The sequence below is a fragment of the Natator depressus genome, chromosome 1 (assembly GCF_965152275.1).
Source record: "Natator depressus isolate rNatDep1 chromosome 1, rNatDep2.hap1, whole genome shotgun sequence".
NCBI lineage: Eukaryota > Metazoa > Chordata > Testudines > Cheloniidae > Natator > Natator depressus.
Genome location: NC_134234.1, coordinates 41,061,687 through 41,080,313, shown reverse-complemented (window position 1 = coordinate 41,080,313; position 18,627 = coordinate 41,061,687). Strand labels below are relative to the sequence as shown.

The 18,627-nt window shown below is 40.0% G+C and overlaps 1 protein-coding gene across 2 annotated transcripts in view; it reads left to right on the top strand.

Annotated features, from left to right (window-relative positions):
• Positions 1-18,627, top strand: part of MICU2 (mitochondrial calcium uptake 2) — a 258,774-nt gene that overhangs the window by 109,980 nt on the left and 130,167 nt on the right. The window lies entirely within an intron of this gene.

The window sequence follows — 18,627 nt, the reverse complement described above, 5'->3', positions numbered from 1 at the left end:
GTTTGTAATCCACTATAACTCCCAAATATTTTTCAACAGTACTACCACCTAGCTAGTTATTCCCCATTTTGTATTTGTGCATTTAATTTTTCTTTCCTGTGTGTAGTACTTTCCATTTGTCTTTATTGAATTTCATCTTGTTGATTTCAGAGTCGTTAATACTGTCTTCCAAAGTGCTAGCATCCCCTCGCAGCTAAGTGTCATCCACAAATGTTATATGCATACTCTCCACTCCATTATCTAAATCATTAATGAAAATATTGAATACTGTCAGACCCAGGTCTGACCCCTGCAGGACCCCACTGCATTTGTCCCCCACAGTTTGATAGTAAGCCAATGATAATTACTCTTTGAGTATGGTCTTTCAACTAGTTATGCATCCACCTTATAGTAATTTCATCTGTACAACATATCCCTAGTTTGTTTATGAAAACATCATGTGGAACTGTGTCAGAAGCCTTACGAAAATCAAGATACATCTCACACCTACAGCTCCCTCCCCCAACCCCCCATCCACTAGGCCAGTAACCTTGTCAAAGAAGAAATTTAGGTTGGTTTGCCATGATTTGTTCATGACAAATCTATGCTGGCTATTACTTATAATCCTCTAGGTGCTTACAAATTTATTGTTAAATAATTTGTTACAGTATCTTTCCAAGTATCAAAGTTAGGCTCACTGATCAGTAATTCCCTGGGTCCTCTTTGTTCCTCTTTTTAAAGATAGGGTACTTTGCCTTCCACCAGTCCTTTGGGACCTTGTGTCCCCCTTGATTCTCAAAGATAATAACGAATGGTTTTGAGACTGCCTTAGCTTGTTTCTTAAGTATGGGGTGCAATTTCATCAGGCCTTGCCAACTTGAATACATCTAACTTAGCTGAATATTCTTTAAATTATTCATTCCCTGTCTGGCTTGTGTTCCTTCCCCTTTGTTGTTAATATTAATTATGTTAGATATGTGGTCACAGTTTACCTTAGTAGTGAAGGCTGAAGTAAATAGTCATTAAACACTTCATCCTTCTTGATGTCCATTATTAGCTCTCCTGCCCCACTAAACAGAGGACCTACGCTTGCCTTCATCTTTCTCTTGCTCCTAATGTGTTTATAGAGCCACTTTTTACTGCCTTTTATGTCTATTGCTACATGTGACTGATTTTATGCCTTGGCCTGTCTTATTTTGTCCCTACCTGCTTCTGCTATTCTTTTGTACTTATCCTTGGCAATTTCCACCTTTTGTAGGATTCCTTTTTGATTTTTTTCAGAGTAACAGCCGTGTTAGTCTGTATTCGCAAAAAGAAAAGGAGTACTTGTGGCACCTTAGAGACTAATCAATTTATTTGAGCATAAGCTTTCATGAGCTACAGCTCACTTCATTGGATGCATACTGTGGAATTTTCAAAATTATTTCAAAAATAATTTGATTTTCAGGTCATTTAAAGATCTCCTGATGAAGCCATGCTGGTCTCTTACTATTCTACCTATCTTTCTTTTGTCTCAAGATAGTTTGCTGCTGCAGTTTTAATATTGTCTCTTTTAGAAACTGCCAGTTCTCCTGAACTCCTTTTTCCTTAGATTTTCTTCCCCTGGGATCTAACATATCAGTTCTGTGAGTTTGTTAGAAGTCTCCTTTTTTTGAAGTCCATTGTCCTTATTCTGGTGCTCTCACTCCTTCCTTTCCTTAGAATCATGAAATTTATCATTTCATGATCATTTTAATAATTAAGTTTGGTATTTACTGCTATGAGTTAGGTTACATGAAAAGGGTTTTTTAATGGCATTTCTGCTTCATTTTTGACCACTTTGTAAGTTAACACGATTTGGTATTTGTTTAATTGTGTATATTCCTTGTTTCAAACTCAAACATGTTTTTGTTTATTTTTTTAATGCAGTCTCTTTGTCACCTTGTGGACTTATCATCCTGGGCTCAACTTCCAATATTTATTCTATTTATTTTCTATTGAATTGCCTTTTTGTGTGTGTCTTCAACAAATCCTTTCCTCTTTGCATTATTAGATTCAACTTCAAATGAGCTTTTCTTATTGTAATTTGAAGATCTTTTGACTTTGAATTTTGTTTGAAATATCCTGGTCCGTTTTGGCCCACTTTCTAACAATTACTCTACACAGACCCCAGTCCTGCAAAGATTTACAGTACACATGTGGTTATTTTTATACTCTGAGTAGTCCTGTTGAAATCAATGGGTGCCTTACTGTGTAGATGCACAAATTGTAGTAGAATGACAGCTTCTCAGTTGGTGTAAATTGGCAGAGCTATGTCAAATTACACCAGCTGAGGGTCTGACCCAGTCTTAAATTATCCAGCTTAAATGTGTTTTTTAATTACATTGTGACCTTTGCAAATATTGTTATATTAAAATTGTGTAGTATATAAAATTGAGTGTTGTAATAGTACTTGGTTTATGGAACTAAAACATGGAAAAGGCAAATGGCAACAGGAGTACATCTTTGGCTAGAAGGTAAAAGAAGTGAAAAGGATACCACAGATTCCTTGTTAGACTGGAGTATATTATCTTGTATAAAAGATGGCATCTAATTTAACTGTGTAAAAAGGATGTTTACATACCTGCTTTAAACTGATGAAAGATGCCACATGAAATTTTACTTGGCTAACAAATAAAGCTACAATAGATCTTTAAGAATTGTGTGTAGAGTAGACTTAGAATAGAATATCAGGGTTGGAAGGGACCTCAGGAGGTCATCTAGTCCAACCCCCTGCTCAAAGCAGGACCAATCCCCAATCAAATCATCCCAGCCAGGGCTTTGTCAAGCCTGACCTTAAAAACTTCCAAGGAAGGAGATTCTACCACCTCCCTAGGTAACGCATTCCAGTGTTTCACCACCCTCCTAGTGAAAAAGTTTTTCCTAATATCCAACCTAAACCTCCCCCACTGCAACTTGAGACCATTACTCCTTGTCCTGTCCTCTTCTACCACTGAGAATAGTCTAGAACCATCCTCTCTGGAACCACCTCTCAGGTAGTTGAAAGCAGCTATCAAATCCCCCCTCATTCTTCTCTTCTGCAGACTAAACATTCCCAGTTCCCTCAGCCTCTCCTCATAAGTCATGTGTTCCAGACCCCTAATCATTTTTGTTGCCCTTCGCTGGACTCTCTCCAATTTATCCACATCCTTCTTGTAGTGTGGGGCCCAAAACTGGACACAGTACTCCAGATGAGGCCTCACCAATGTCAAATAGAGGGGAACGATCATGTCCCTCGATCTGCTCGCTATGCCCCTACTTATACATCCCAAAATGCCATTGGCCTTCTTGGCAACAAGGGCACACTGCTGACTCATATCCAGCTTCTCGTCCACTGTAACCCCTAGGTCCTTTTCCGCAGAACTGCTGCCTAGCCATTCGGTCCCTAGTCTGTAGCGGTGCATTGGGTTCTTCCGTCCTAAGTGCAGGACCCTGCACTTATCCTTATTGAACCTCATCAGGTTTCTTTTGGCCCAATCCTCCAATTTGTCTAGGTCCCTGTGTATCCTATCCCTGCCCTCCAGCGTATCTACCACTCCTCCCAGTTTAGTATCATCCTCAAATTTGCTGAGAGTGCAATCCACACCATCCTCCAGATCATTAATGAAGATATTGAACAAAACCGGCCCCAGGACCGACCCCTGGGGCACTCCACTTGACACCGGCTGCCAACTAGACATGGAGCCATTGATCACTACCCGTTGAGCCCGACAATCTAGCCAACTTTCTACCCACCTTATAGTGCATTCATCCAGCCCGTACTTCTTTAACTTGCTGACAAGAATACTGTGGGAGACCGTGTCAAAAGCTTTGCTAAAGTCAAGAAACAATACATCCACTGCTTTCCCTTCATCCACAGAATCAGTAATCTCATCATAGAAGGCGATTAGATTAGTCAGGCATGACCTACCCTTGGTGAATCCATGCTGACTGTTCCTGATCACTTTCCTCTCGTGTAAGTGCTTCAGGATTGATTCCTTGAGGACCTGCTCCATAATTTTTCCTTGATTTTTCCTTGATTGAATACATTTTTCACTTAATTCATGTGAAAGAGATCCTGATATTACAAATCTTTTTTTAAACTAGCTATTTTGAAAACTTTCATCTAGATCTCTTGCTTTACTGCAATGTTATTGCATTAGGTAACTTATGCTGTAGCCAGTCCAGACCAGTGTAAAATGCTTTTAGATGCTCAGTATTGCTACATAAAGAAAAATAAACATTTTTGCCATGTTGGTCCATTGGACAAGTTGTAGTCTTAATTTCCAAAGGATAGTGTCAAATAACTCTACAGTACAAAGATTTCACTTTGAATGTCTCATATTGTTGTTATGCCGTATTTATATGCAATATGGGAGTGTCCCAAAATTTGCTTTGCTTCTGGTTAAGCCATAGAATTTATTTATTCATTCATTCATTCATAAAGCACCTTTTGAAATTTATTTTGTGGGTAAACATATACTTTTTCTATTCAGAAGTACTGCACAGTGCTATAATTGTTCTTAATTTTTTAGCCCTTAACCTGAATGCTGTTTTAATCTTCAAAAAGAATCTGTTCATCTAGTGTAGGGAGCAGTATTATATTTACATCAAATTATAGTCTTTTTGAGTATATTTTCATAAATGTTTAACTGTACATTTTTATTTAAGGCTTGTCTTCCATCTGCCTTTGTAGATTTGCATATAAAAAAATCTGTAGCTAAATGGATCCATGATTAGTATATGTTGAAAAGTTCATACCTGTAGTGATTAGTGAACTGACTTGAAGTGTATTAAAATAAAACATTTCATTTTGGGTAGCTTTATAACTTCAGACATTCCGTTCTTGAGGACCAGATTTAAGAACTGATTAAATATAATGTAGATTTTATAGTTAACTTATCTCTTCATACTAACTGAATTTAGCATCCTCGTTGAATCCATGCCACCCGTTCTTATAGTACATCCCATTTTCCATTTACACTGATAGTGAGTTAATTAAATCACAGTTTACCCATTCCAGTTTTGGTACTGGCCCAGAGTTTCAAGTATCTTTGTGCAAGGATGGCCATTTCAGAAGCATTAGTTGTTCGGAATTTCAATCTGAAAGGTGTGTTGAGGAAAGTATGTTTACAACTCCCTTGAAGAGAGAGATACATAAATTCAATTCAATTAACAGTAACTATATCCTATGTTGTGGCTTGATTAAAAAAAAAAAATACAAACTACTTTAAATCTTTTTCTAAGTGCCTTGTTCACTTTTATACTAACAGTGGTGATAATTTAGGTGGAACAGCAGAATTGTACCATTGCTAACATTGCCTTAAATACTCTCAGTACATAAAAAGCTATAGCTGAAAATCAATTTAGAAGTAAGTCAACCATGGTGTAAAGTTTGAAATCTATACAGCTAATTCATTCATACTTAGAGCCATAGTGTGAAGCAACTGGTATAATCCAGTTTCATAGCATTCTGTTTTTGTAGTTTTCCATGGTTTCTCCCACAGCTAAGAGAAGGAAAAGTGCTTTGTATTATCAGCACAAGCACCACCTGTCTATCAGTAGTTTTCTCTTCTGTTCCCCTTTACTGCTTGAGTTCTTGCAGCTACAGTACTTAGTGGTGTCTAGTGATTTGTGGATGCAATAGCAGGCTACAAACCTGTGTATTTTGGTTTGAATTTCATGTTTTAGAAGGAAGATATCTTCTGAAAATGTTTGGTAGTGATTTTTATGTACAGCTGTGTAACATGTCACTTTTTAATATTTTATGACACCTTAGAAAATGTATCACTTAGTGATCCAGGACATTGTTGGAACTGTAGCTTACTTCATAGGCAAAGAATTACAGTGACTCAGGCTGATTGGACCTTACTATCTTAAATTTCTTAAGGGCTGAGTCATAAAGGGAATAATGCAAGAAATTAGAAATTTGAGGCAAACAAAACTACAAAAATGTGAATGATTGTTTTGCTTACGTAATATAATCATCTAATAATTACAATGTAATACTAAATTGCTGTTTTTATTTAAGTATAACTATTTTTAGCCTTGAGCCTATGTAAGGTGCATTTGGTCTTAAAAAAGACCAAACATCCCATAATTAGCATGAAAGATATAGGAGTCAATGCAAACATTTTCTGGATTTCATTCAGTATAGTGGCATCTTATAGGGATTTTAGAAAGAGTGGGCCAAATTCATTCTTGGTGTAATTCTGATTTAGATGGAATTGCATTGAATTTGAAACAGTATTTCTCTAGAGATTTTATGATTCAGTATAGCCTCCTTTTTAGTAAAATCCACTAGTCATCATGAATATACAAACTGAAGATGATATATCAAGAGATCAATTGAGACTTCGAGATAATGAACTAACTACGACCTCTGTGATCCTTAGTTCAAGTCTTGGCTTAGGTCCCAAGAGAAAATTAGTGGAATCTCACGCTAATCCCCCTCCACTTCCTTTCATCTTCCCTTGCCTGCTATGAGGGTCAGGGAAGTGGGCTTTCTGTTTCCTCTTCTCTCCCCTCTCCATTTTTGTGAGGTGAATCCCTCTCTTCCTTCTGCTGTTTCTCTCTCTACGCTCTTTGCTGCAGTAGTGAACTCTTTACTCTTTTCTTTCCATCTAAGTAATTTCTGTACTTCCACAAAGGAGTTACACTATTAATGGGAAGGGAAGTAGTCCATACAGTTTGGAAAGTGAGAGGAGGTGTTCTGCCGATGTTACTGGATATGTCCACCAGACAACTTCTCTATTAATTAGGGTTCTATATTATGAAGAGTATGAGAAAACGCTTGTCTTTTCCAGAAAACTTATACTTTTTGTTCACAAACTAAAAGAAAATCTCAAATTATAGACAGGAGTTTAAGGGTGTATCTTCACCTTTTAAGGCCTTTATCTATTTAACTCTGCCCTACCACCAGATCTTATCTCTCTTGCAGTGTTCACCTCCACTTTTATTGCTTGTCAAAGTTCACAAAATCATTACCTTGTCCTCCTTCACCTCCCCTGCTTATGATTTCACACTGCCATGTTTCTTATGGAATGCTGCCATCTGACACTTAGTCAGGTGGCACACAGTTATGTGAAATGTGCTTGTTTTACTACTACTTCATCCCCCCATCACCTACCTTTCTGTCTATTCTTCTGCCTCTTTCATCTTGACCTAATCCTACACTGTGAGTTAGAGCAGGGCTTATCTCTCTTACTTGTTTGCATGATGCCTAGCACAATAAATCCCTAATCTTGGATTGAGGCCTCTAAAACAACTATCATGAAACATACACAATAAATGAGGATTCAGGAATCTGTGTCTGAAACTTTCTCCTTTCATCTTTGAATTCAAGATGGGTTTTTTTTAGGAGAATTCATTTTTCTCCCCTGTCCCTGCTCACTATCTTCACATATAACTTTTAAATTTTTACAAATTTATTCCCTTTGCAATAAACAAAGTCAAATATGGTTTTAACGTCCTGCTATCACATAAGATTTCTGGACATGGCCTTCTCTGCTTTGTCTAACGCAAGTTAGTTCAAGTCAGGGGAATATTTGTGTCCAATTTGCTTTGAAAATGCATTAAATAAAACAAGAATCAATTTAATATACAATGAATCATTTTGCCTAAACTGTTAACATCAAGGCAATCATTAAAAACATACCATATCTATTTACATAAAATTTGCATTCATGTCTAGAACCATTTTTAATATACTTCTTACCTTCTAATAATTTGACTTAGCAGCTAGAAACACAAAGATAATCTGTATCACATGACCGGGACCATATCAGCAGACCAGGACTCGCGTTTTGAGAACCACTGTGATAGCAGTAGGAACTAATTTTACCTGTATCAAACAGTCTATTTGAAACAAAGTTGTTGGGAAAACTACGTTTAGCTTCAGACAAGGTGCAGGCTCATGTCTCAGGCCTCTCTACCCTTTTGGTGGATTGTTCTGCCAGAAGCAGTCTTGGTTTGATAAGTCAGATCATAAAAATCAACTGAAAAGTATTTATTTTTAAAGTATAAGATGTTATTTCAAGGAGGATAAAAAGTAGAGATAAAAAACATTTAACTTCAAAGGCTAGAAGTATTACCCTCCACAACATGACTGTAGTGTAGTCTAACCGAGCATGTTGCCAGGTAAATAACAGTCCATGAGGCACTCCCACTAAAAGTATCTTATGTCCACACCACTGATTTTGTCACCAGGCCAACACAATTTAATATTAATTTTTTTTTAGGTTTTAAATGAATTTATTAGTACTTATAAATAACCCACTTTTTTGAAAAGTCACAGAATAGGACAATACTAGATATATCAACAACATATTTACAGTTCTTTAAATTTTTTGTTTAATAGTCTCAAAATGTTAAGGTACAGCAATAAAATCATTTTCTGGCAATGTAATTAATAGTAAGGAGTGATGTGGATTGGATGGAAGAAATCACAGAAAGCTCACAACTTCTGTTAAAACATTCCATTAATTGATAGCCCTAAAAATAATAGCTGCTTCAATGTTCTTCACATTTATGGAAAAGGATGATTATGAAATGGGACTACAGTCTTTAAGCTATCAGGTGAGATCAGCAATCCTGCTCACTAAGGGCATGTCTATACTTACGGCTAAATTGGCACTGCTACAATCAATGTAGCGGTGTCGATTTAGTGGATCTGGTGAAGACTGGCTAAGTTAATGGCAAAGCACTCTCCTGTCAACTGCTGTACTTCAGCTCCTGAGAAGCATAAGGTAAGTCCGCAGGAGAGCATCTCCCATCAACACAGCATGGTGTAGACACCACTATAAGTCAACTTAAGTTACTTACGTAACTGAAATAGTGCCACTTCAGTCGATTTACAGCTTTAGTGTACACCAGCCCTCAGTTGGAGGATGGTAGAGCTGTGGTAAATCACTCAGTTTAACTATACAAATTCATTATGCAAATCATGATATACTTTTGCATATTTGTTCAATTAAAATTTTGAATTAGCTTCCTGGATTTTTAAAATTCATAATCAAGTGATAGTTCATACCCACATATTTCAAACTGCGCTTTGTTTCTTTTTTCCCACATGCAAAATGTGAAAATGGAGTATTGATTAAGACAGAATACTTGGTGGTTGCCTGAAAAATAAAAACTTCAATTTTTTTTAAATGAGAGAAGTCAATGTAGTCAGACGCAGTCCCCACGCGCCCTGCTGCACATGCCCCTCCCTCCCCATTTGCTCCTTCAAATGCAATCTGAATAGTTTCCTGCTATGCTGTTGCAAAGCCACAAGCAGCAGAAGTCTCCAGTGATGTTAGACGCATGCTTAAAGCTACAGTGCTTTATATTACCAGTTGTATTCATGTTTATGAACATGTAATCAATTGATGTAAGGAATGAGTGAGATAGTGTGAGTGACAACCAATGGCAAAGCAAAGAAACAAATATCCCCTTTTATGGAGCCATGGTATTATCGTGGTGAATATATAAATCTCGAGATGGGCGGCCCGATAAAAGTTACTAACAAGGAAGTGTAACAGCACGCTAAACTCGGAAGCAGTAGAACCCTCCCGCAGATCTGAAAGGACTCTGGGGACTCTTGTCGCCTAGCAGGTTGATTTCCGGGCAGCTGAAGTTTGGCCAGCCCTAGCCACCGGCGAAAATCGAAACCAACATCCGTGCCTGCAGCCTGCCATCATGAGTGAGTTGTGTGTGTGGGTATAACTGTGCAAATAAGGGAAGCAATAAGGAAAGCAATAAATCAACCCTCCGTGTTGCTCTAGTTCATCCTTTGTCTATGGTTATTCCCTGGCTGGTTCCAGGAACAGGTAACAGTTACTAGATTGCAAAACTGTGCTTACCCTTTCTTCTTCTGGTTTTGTGCCATTGTTTGCAGAGTTCTACCTGTAGAGGACCAAATATGGTTGAAGATTTAGGCCAAAAGACTGCTGGCTTACCTACACCCCCCTCATCCCACCCGCAGATTAGTTGATATCCTGAATCACTGTTTGTGTGGAATGAGTGAGAACTCCCTTATATACACCAGTGCTATAATCAGTAAGGGAAATTATAAATGCTATATTTTACAAATCTCTAAAAATTATCTACCATAGCCTTTGTATACGTTATAATTTTAAGGCCTGATAGTTTGACTGCTACCAGAACTAAAACAAATTCCTTATACCATGAAAAAGGGAAAATGGTGGACTTCTGATGGAATAAAGTTCCCATTTGTACCCTCAATAGATCAAAGAGCAGGCCATAAACTGGTCACTAGTTTGAGACTGATATTGATGGTTCTAACGTGCATGTAAATGCAGTTTGGGGCAGCAGGATTACATTTGGGGAAAGACATATTTTCATGGCAAGTTTTTTGGTTTTTTTTTTTAAAATGGCAGTGGTTGGAAGCTGCTCAGAAGTTTGGCGTGTTAGAAGTAGTCCCAGTAGAGAGGGATTAGTAAAAAATGTAAGTGAAATGGCCAAGGGCGCATGATAAATTACAAAAATATATGATAAATTACACTGATCACTTGCATCACACCTCCACATAAGTAATATGTTCGTGCATATATATCTGTTTACTGTAAGTTTTTCTGTTTTGAAAGTAATAAAATTCAGTGCAGTGAATTAGGAATAATACAATGAGATGCAAAAGGATTTAAAATTGTTTAGGTGACTGGGCCAACAGCTGGCAAATGCCACTGTGGAAAAATGTAAAATAATTAGTCTGGGAGCAAGAAACCAAAGGAAATACAGTATGTGCTGAAATGGAACAATCATTCAGCACCCTGACTAGAAAAAAGGATTTGAAGGTTATTGTGGAAAAATCATTGAAACCATAAGGCTTGTGCACAGGTGCAAGCAAGCAAGTTACTAGGTTGTATTAGCAGAGGGACCGAATACAAAACAAGAGGTGATACAGTTACAGGAGTGTTAGACTCCATCTGGAATACTCTATGCAGTGTTGCTCACCATGCCACACAAGGAAGATATTATTGCCTTGCTTTGGGGGGGGGAGGGGAGGAAGAGTGCAATAAGAAGTAACAAAGATAAAGAATCTTTTATGAATAAAAGTTAAGAGTTGGGCTTGTTTTTGGAAGAGAGGTAACATAAATTTACAAACATGAAAAAGACTAGTGAAATTGGTGGGTGTTTTTCCTTGGTGTAAGAGTTCAAAACTCAGGGGAAATCTTAAGCATTGGGAAACTAAGTACAAGTGGACAATTTAGACAGAAGTACTTCATGCAAAGTGTGACTACTGAAATAGAGTATTGGTAAATTCTGTAGACTCCTGGAAGAAGAGGAATAAGGGAGTATAGCAAACAATCAAAAAGGTGTGATTGAATTTAAATTTTGAAGGACAGGCATGTTAAGCTGTGATATCTTTATTTGTTTTCTTAAAAGTTCATATATTTTGGATAGTCATGGTCTTAGACTGAGAGCCACTGTTACGGCTTATTGTACTTAGATATTTTTTCTACTTATGAAGTCTGTTTCCATATCTACTAAGGCTGTTTTTAAATGCATGTGGGGAGCACCTAAAGTTTTCCTGCTGTGTGCATTAAGAATAACGTTTCATTTGGCATCTACTATTTTAGTTGTCAAGATCCAGCACCTAGAAATGAGGACCGAACATTTAGTGCTACACATTCAGTGCAACCATAATACGTAAACAGTAACAGTGGTAAAGTATTTGGTAAAATGTTTTAGATACAGTTTCCTGTTTGTCAACTATTTTCTCCGTGTAATTTTTAAAAGAGTAAATTAAAGAAAACGTGTTCTGTTGTGAGATAAGGGGCTTCAATGCATATAGTTAAACTTTAAATAGTTAACTGTTTTAGCATTTTATTTTTTTTACAGTAATATGTTTCATACAAAACTACAAAACTGGAAAAACATTTTCAGCACTTGCCTAGCTGCATGGAATTCTTAGATCTGTTTTTCTTAATGACCATCTGGCTATTAGAGAAATATTAAAACATAGGTCAATAACGTGAATAATGTAAGAAATAATTCAGTAGCTATTTTAATCATTTGAGCTTCTATGTGGGGAGATTTCTTGTTATTTTCTGAATAAAATTTCTCTGATTTAATCCGAGTGGTCTGCATTCCTAGGATCAGAGCACTATTTTATAGGAATATTTATGATGATGGTTGGGAAAGCAACCTGAAGATTTAGTGGAAGTTGCATTAGCTCCTCTGAGGGCATTTGTCTGTCACTTTGTTACCCCAGTTTGCAATTTTTGGGTTGGTATTACATCCCTATTTGCTTTTGTAAAATCAGATTATTGGCAGCAGTGTTGCACCCTTGGTACCTTCTGGCTGTGTTGCAGAGCTGCCCAACTTGTCGGCACCACACCTTTCACTTCCCGGGCCTCAGACTATGGAATTGAAGCCGACATTGCGCCTGGCATCAAAGGCCTTCTCGACGCTAGTGCATCCTTTGCTACAGATCCATTGGTCCAGCCTCAATGCGGGCGCTTCTCCCAGTACTTGGTGGGAGTATCTCTCATTCCGTACTGTCAGTTCTGACTCCGTATTCCTCTTTGGCACTGATGCTGTGCCCATATTAGGCTTCAGACAAGTCTGACTGTTTGTTTGCCACATCGAGACTGGTTCCCCCACGGTCACCAGAGAACCTTTGGGATTCCTCAGGGTCCAGATCAGGGGCATCCTTCCCCTCGTCATTGCCCAATAAGCACCAGAAATCACCTTCAAATCATCATCAGTGATCAGAGATAGGCATCTGTCCTGCAGCTGGGACAGGAGCTCTTGGCCCAATGTTTACAGGCCACCAGCATCTTACCTGTATGCCCAGTGGCTTCCTCAGAATCCTTGTGACACTCCTCAGCCCCTAAAGTCTCACTCTTTTCCTGTTCCAGAGAAGATCTCCAGTCCTGAAAACTGCCTCTCCACATGACTCTACTGTGCTGAAATCTTCCTCTCCCTTGATACCTGAAGACTTATGGCATATCAGTACCTCCTGAAGTATATGGCTGCTACCTTGGACATTGAGGCAGAATTCCTGAAGGAGAATATGCATAAGCTGCTGGATATTTCCCAATCAGCTCTGCGGAGAGTTGATAAATGTGGCTCTCTTGGAGCCTGGAAAGGCCCTCCAGAATACTGTAGTTTCATTGCTTCTGACAGTGAAGCATTTTGAGAAGTGGTACTTCATTCCCATACAGGATTTTGAGGGTTTCTACTCCCACCTGGCCCCTGATTTGCTGGTGGTAACTGCAACAATTGACCGAGAATGGCAGGGGAAGTATAAATTCACCCCTAAGTACAAAGAGTCCAAGAGGATGGACTTGATGCGGAGGAAGATTGATACCTCCTCTTCCCTGCAGATTTGCAGCAGAAACCAGCAGGTGTTGCTCTCTAAATATGACTTTGTTGGGCAATCATGTCTAAGTTCACAGACAAGTTGCCAGAAGCCTCCAGAGAAGAGTTTAAGGCATTCATTGCACAAGGCCATATTGAGGTCAAGACCTCACTGCAGTCAGCTCTGGACGTGGCAGATGTCCCAGCCAGAATTATGGCATTGGCTGGGACCATGAGGAGGGCCTCATGGCTGCAGAATTCTGGCATTGTGCCTGAGGTGCAGCAGACTATTGAGGACTTACCATTTGATGGCTGGGTTTTGTTTTCAGAAAAAAGACAGAACCCTGATCTCTTTTAAAGACTCTCAAGCTACTTAGCATTCTCTAGGAGTAAAAAGGTGACCACTGTATGTGTTTAAACTCCCTCTGTTCTTCGCTACTTGGGGCATTCAGCATCTTACCTTGCTGTTACTTCATTTTTGTTTAAATCTTTGTATGTCACCTTAAAGTATTAAAGGCTTTGAGGGATAAGCACTTAAAAGTAGCTATCTCTGGAAAAGTAGTGTGAAGAATATCTGTCGAAAATGTCTTAAATCAGGAAATACAGTTAACATTGTAAAAATCTCTGCTTTTGTAAATTTTATTCAGTTTGTATGCTTGAGCTATTCTGAAATCCAGTTTTAAAAGACTTGTTGATCAACAAAAGACTCTGCACATTCACCAGCATGAGATACACAGCAGAAGAAATTTTCAGCTACGTAGAAATCCAGAGTGGAAATACTTTTCTTGGGATGTATGACGGGTTGGATCACAGAAACCCCCTGGGGAACTGCCAGCTGATGTGCTGAGACTACTTCTAACCCATTTTCCCTGGGACTCCAGAAACTTGCCTTGTTTGAGCCAGACACAGGATAAACTCATAAATTGTTCACCCTCTATAACACTGATAGAGAGTTATGCACAGCTGTTTGCCCCCCTCCCAGGTATTAATACATACTCTGGGTTAATTAATAAGTAAAAAGTGACTTTATTAAATACAAAAGATAGGATTTAAGTGGTTCCAAGTAATAACAGACAGAACAAAGTGAATTACCAAGCAAAATAAAATAAAACATGCAAGTCTAAGCCTAATACAGTAAAAAAAAAAAAAAAAAAAACTGAATACAGGTAAAATCTCACCCTTAGATAGAGGTAAGAAACCGTTTTCAGGCTCTCTGCACAGGTACTATGTGGAGAATGATTTGGAAGAGCCATCTGAGGGAAGGGATCAGAAGGAGACCCCATTGACCAGAAGGCATGAGATGTACTGTCCTAAGGATGGGGGTTCCACAACCACCACTCCCAAGAGGAGGAGACGGGTGGTGGTTGTCGGGGACTCCCTCCTAAGGGGGACAGGGTCATCCATCTGCTGACCAGACCAAGAGACTTGAGAAGTGTGCTGCTTGCTTGGAGCTAGAATTCAGGATGTGACTGAGTGTCTGCCAAGGCTGATCAAGCCCTCAGACTACTACCCCTTGCTACTTCTCCACGTGGACACCAGTGATACTGCCAAGAATGACCTTGAGTGGGTCACTGCAGACTACGTGGCTCTGGGAAGAAGGATAAAGGAGTTTGAGGCGCAAGTTGTGTTCTCATCCATCCTCCCTGTTGAAGGAAAAGGCCCAGGTAGGGACCGTCGAATTGTGGAGGTAAATGCGTGGTTACGCAGGTGATGTCGGAGAGAGGGCTTTGGATTCCTCGACTATGGAATGTTGTTCCAGGAAGGAGGATTGCTAGGAAGAGATGGGATCCACCTAATGAAGAGAGGAAACAGTATCTTCGCAGGCAGGCTTGCTAACGTAGTGAGGAGGGCTTCAAACTAGGTTCGCCAGGGGATGGTGACCGAAGCCCTGAGGTAAGTGGGGAAGTGGGATACCAGGAGGAAACACAAGGAGGAGGGTGTAATGATGGGGGGGAGGGGGCTGAGAAAGCAGGGCAATCGGCTAGTTATCTTAGGTGTATGTACACGAATGCAAGAAGCCTGGGAAACAAGCAGGAAGAATTGCAAGTCCTGGCACAGTCAAAGAACTATGATGTGATTGGAATTACAAAGACTTGGTGGTGTAGCTCACATGCCTGGAGCACTGTCATGGATGGGTATCAACTGTTCAGGACGGGGAGGAAAGGTGGAGGAGTTGTACTGTATGTAAGAGAGAGGTATGATTGCTCAGAGCTCCAGTATGAAACTGGAGAAAACTGTTGAGAGTCTTTGGGTTAAGTTTAGAAGTGAGAGCAACAAAGGTGATATCATGGTGGGCATGTGTTATAATCCACCGGACCAGGAGGATGAGGTAGATGAGGCTTTCTTCGGACAATTAATGGAAGTTTCCAGAACACAGGCCCTGGTTCTAATGCAGGACTTCAATCACCCTGACATCTGCTGGGAGAGCAATACAGCAGTGCACAGACAATCCAGGAAGTTTTTTGGAGTGTTGCGAACAAATTTCTGGTGCAACAACTGGAGGAACCAACCAGGGGCCGTTCTCCTCTTGACCTGTTGCTTACAAACAGGGAAGAATTGATAGGGGAAGTAGAAGTGGGTGGCAACCTGGGCAGCAGTGACCATGAGATGGTTGAGTTCAGAATCCTCACAAAAGGAAGAAAGGAGAGTAGCAAAATATGGACCCTGGACTTCAGAAAAGTAGACTTTGACTCCCTTAGGGAAATGATGGGCAGGATCCCCTGGGAGGCTAATATGAGGGGAAAAGGAGTCTAGGAAAGCTGGCTGTATTTTAAAGAAGCCTTTTTGAGGGAGTAGGAACAAACCATCCGGATGTGCAGGAAGAATAGCAAATATGGAAGGCGACCAGCTTGGCTTAACAGTGAAATCTTCAGTGAGCTTAAACACAAAAAGGAAGTTTACAAGAAGTGGAAACTTGGACAGATGACTAGGGAGGAGTATAAAAATATTGCTCGAGCATGCAGGGGTATAATCAGGAAGGCCAAAGCATAATTGGTGTTGCAGCTAGAAAGGGATGGGAAGGGTAACAAGAAGGGTTTCTACAGGTATGATAGCAACAAAAAAAAAGGTCAGGGAAAGTGTGGTACCTTTATTGAATGGGGGAGGCAACCTAGTGACAGATGATGTGGAAAAAGCTGATGTACTCAATGCTTTTTTTGCCTCTGTCTTCACAGATAAGGTCAGCTCCCACACTGCTGTCCTGGGCAACACAGTATGGGGAGTAGGTGAGCAGCCCTCAGTGGTGAAAGAACAGGTTAAGGACTAGTTAGAAAAGCTGGACATACACAAGTTCATGGGTCCAGCTCTAATACATCCGAGGGTGCTGAGGGAATTGGCTGATGTGATTGCAGAGCCATTGGCCATTATCTTTGAAAACTCATGGCAGTTGGGGGGTGATTGGAAAAAGGCAAATAGAGTGCCAATCTTTAAAAAAGGGAAGGAGAACCCGGGGAACTACAGACCAGTCAGCCTCACCTCAGTCCCTGGAAAAATCATGGAGCAGGTCCTCAAGGAAACTATATTGAAGCACTTGGAGGAGAAGAAGGTGATCAGGAACAGTCAACATGGAGTCACCAAGGGCAAGTCATGCCTGACCAACCTGATTGCCTTCTATGATGAGATAACTGGCTCTGTGGATATGGGGAAAGCAGTGGACTTGATATATCTTGACTTTAGCAAAGCTTTTGATATGGTCTCTCTCAGTATTCTTGCCAGGAAGTTGAAAAAGTATGGATTGGATGAATGGCCTATAAGATGGATAGAAAGCAGGCTAAATTGTTGGGCTCAATGGGTAGTGATCAATGGCTTGATGTCTAGTTGGCAGCCGGTATCAAGCGGAGTCCCCAGGGGGGCTAGATTTGTTCAACATCTTTATTAATCATCTGGATGATGGGATGGATTGCACCCTTAGCAAGTTCACAGATGACACTAAGCTTGGGGGAGAGGTAGATAAGCTGGAGTGTAGTGATAGGGTCCAGAGTGACCTAGACAAATTGGAGGATTGGGCCAAAAGAAATCTGATGAGGTTCAACAATGACAAATGCAGAGTTCTACACTTAGGATGGAAGAATCTCATGCACCACTACAGGCTGGGGACCAACCAGCTGAACAGAAGTTCTGCAGAAAAGGACCTGGGGATTACAGTGAATGAGAAGCTGGATATGATTCAGCAGTGTGCCCTTGTTGTCAAGAAGGCTAATGGCATATTGGGCTGCATTAGTAGGAGCATTGCCAGCATATCAAGGGAAGTGATTATTCCCCTCTATTCAGCACTGGTGAGGCCACATCTGGAGTATTGTGTCCAGTTTTGGGCCCCCCGCTACAGAAAGAATGTGGACAAATTGGAGAGAGTCCAGTGGAGGGCAACGAAAATGATCAGGGGGCTGGGGCACATGACTTACGAGGAGAGGCTGAGGGAACTGGGCTTGTTTAGTCTGCAGAAGAGAAAAGTCAGGGGGGATTTGACAGCAGCCTTCAACTACCTCCAGGGGGGTTCCAAAGAGGATGGAGCTCAGCTGTTCTGAGTGGTGACAGATGATAGAACAATGAGAAATGGTCTCAAGTTGCAGTGCGGGAGGTCTAGGTTGGATATTAGGAAACACTATTTCACTAGGAGGGTGGTGGAACTCTGGAATGGATTACCTAGGGAGGTGGTGGTATCTCCATCCTTAGAGGTTTTTAAGGCCTGGCTTGACAAAGCCCTGGCTGGGATGATTTAGTTGGTGTTGGTCCTGCTTTGGATTAGATGACCTCCTGAGGTCTCTTCCAACCCTAATCTTCTATGATTCTATGAAAAGAAACCTACATTTTCTCTGTAAAGAGGAAGGCCACAAGCTGTAGCTCATGAAAGCTTATGCTCAAATAAATTGGTTAGTCTCTAAGGTGCCACTAGTACTCCTTTTCTTTTTGCAAATACAGACTAACACGGCTGCTACTCTGAAACTTAAGGCTGGTGGTTCTGTAAACACTAGTAAAAAGTGAAAGGTGATTACCACCTCACAGTCATCAAGAACACACAGATTCTGTGTTCTGTAATGACTTAAGTTAATAAAACATTGTTAAATATTAATATTTCATTCACAAGACTTCATTTGAAGTCCGTTTCAACGCCTGAGAGAATTATCCTGAAGTCACTATAGTTAAAAATGTTAATTTTCATTGCTATAAGGTCAGCTGAATTTCTGGTCATTAATCCTTCTGAGATCCAAATTTTCGGAGACACAGCCTTTTCTTGGTTATGCCTGTAATTTGTACATAGTATTATGACTTTGTAAACATCTAATTTTCTCTCCTCTGTCACCCTTCATCATTTCTGTTTGCTGTGTTTCTCTTTCTAGAGCAGGG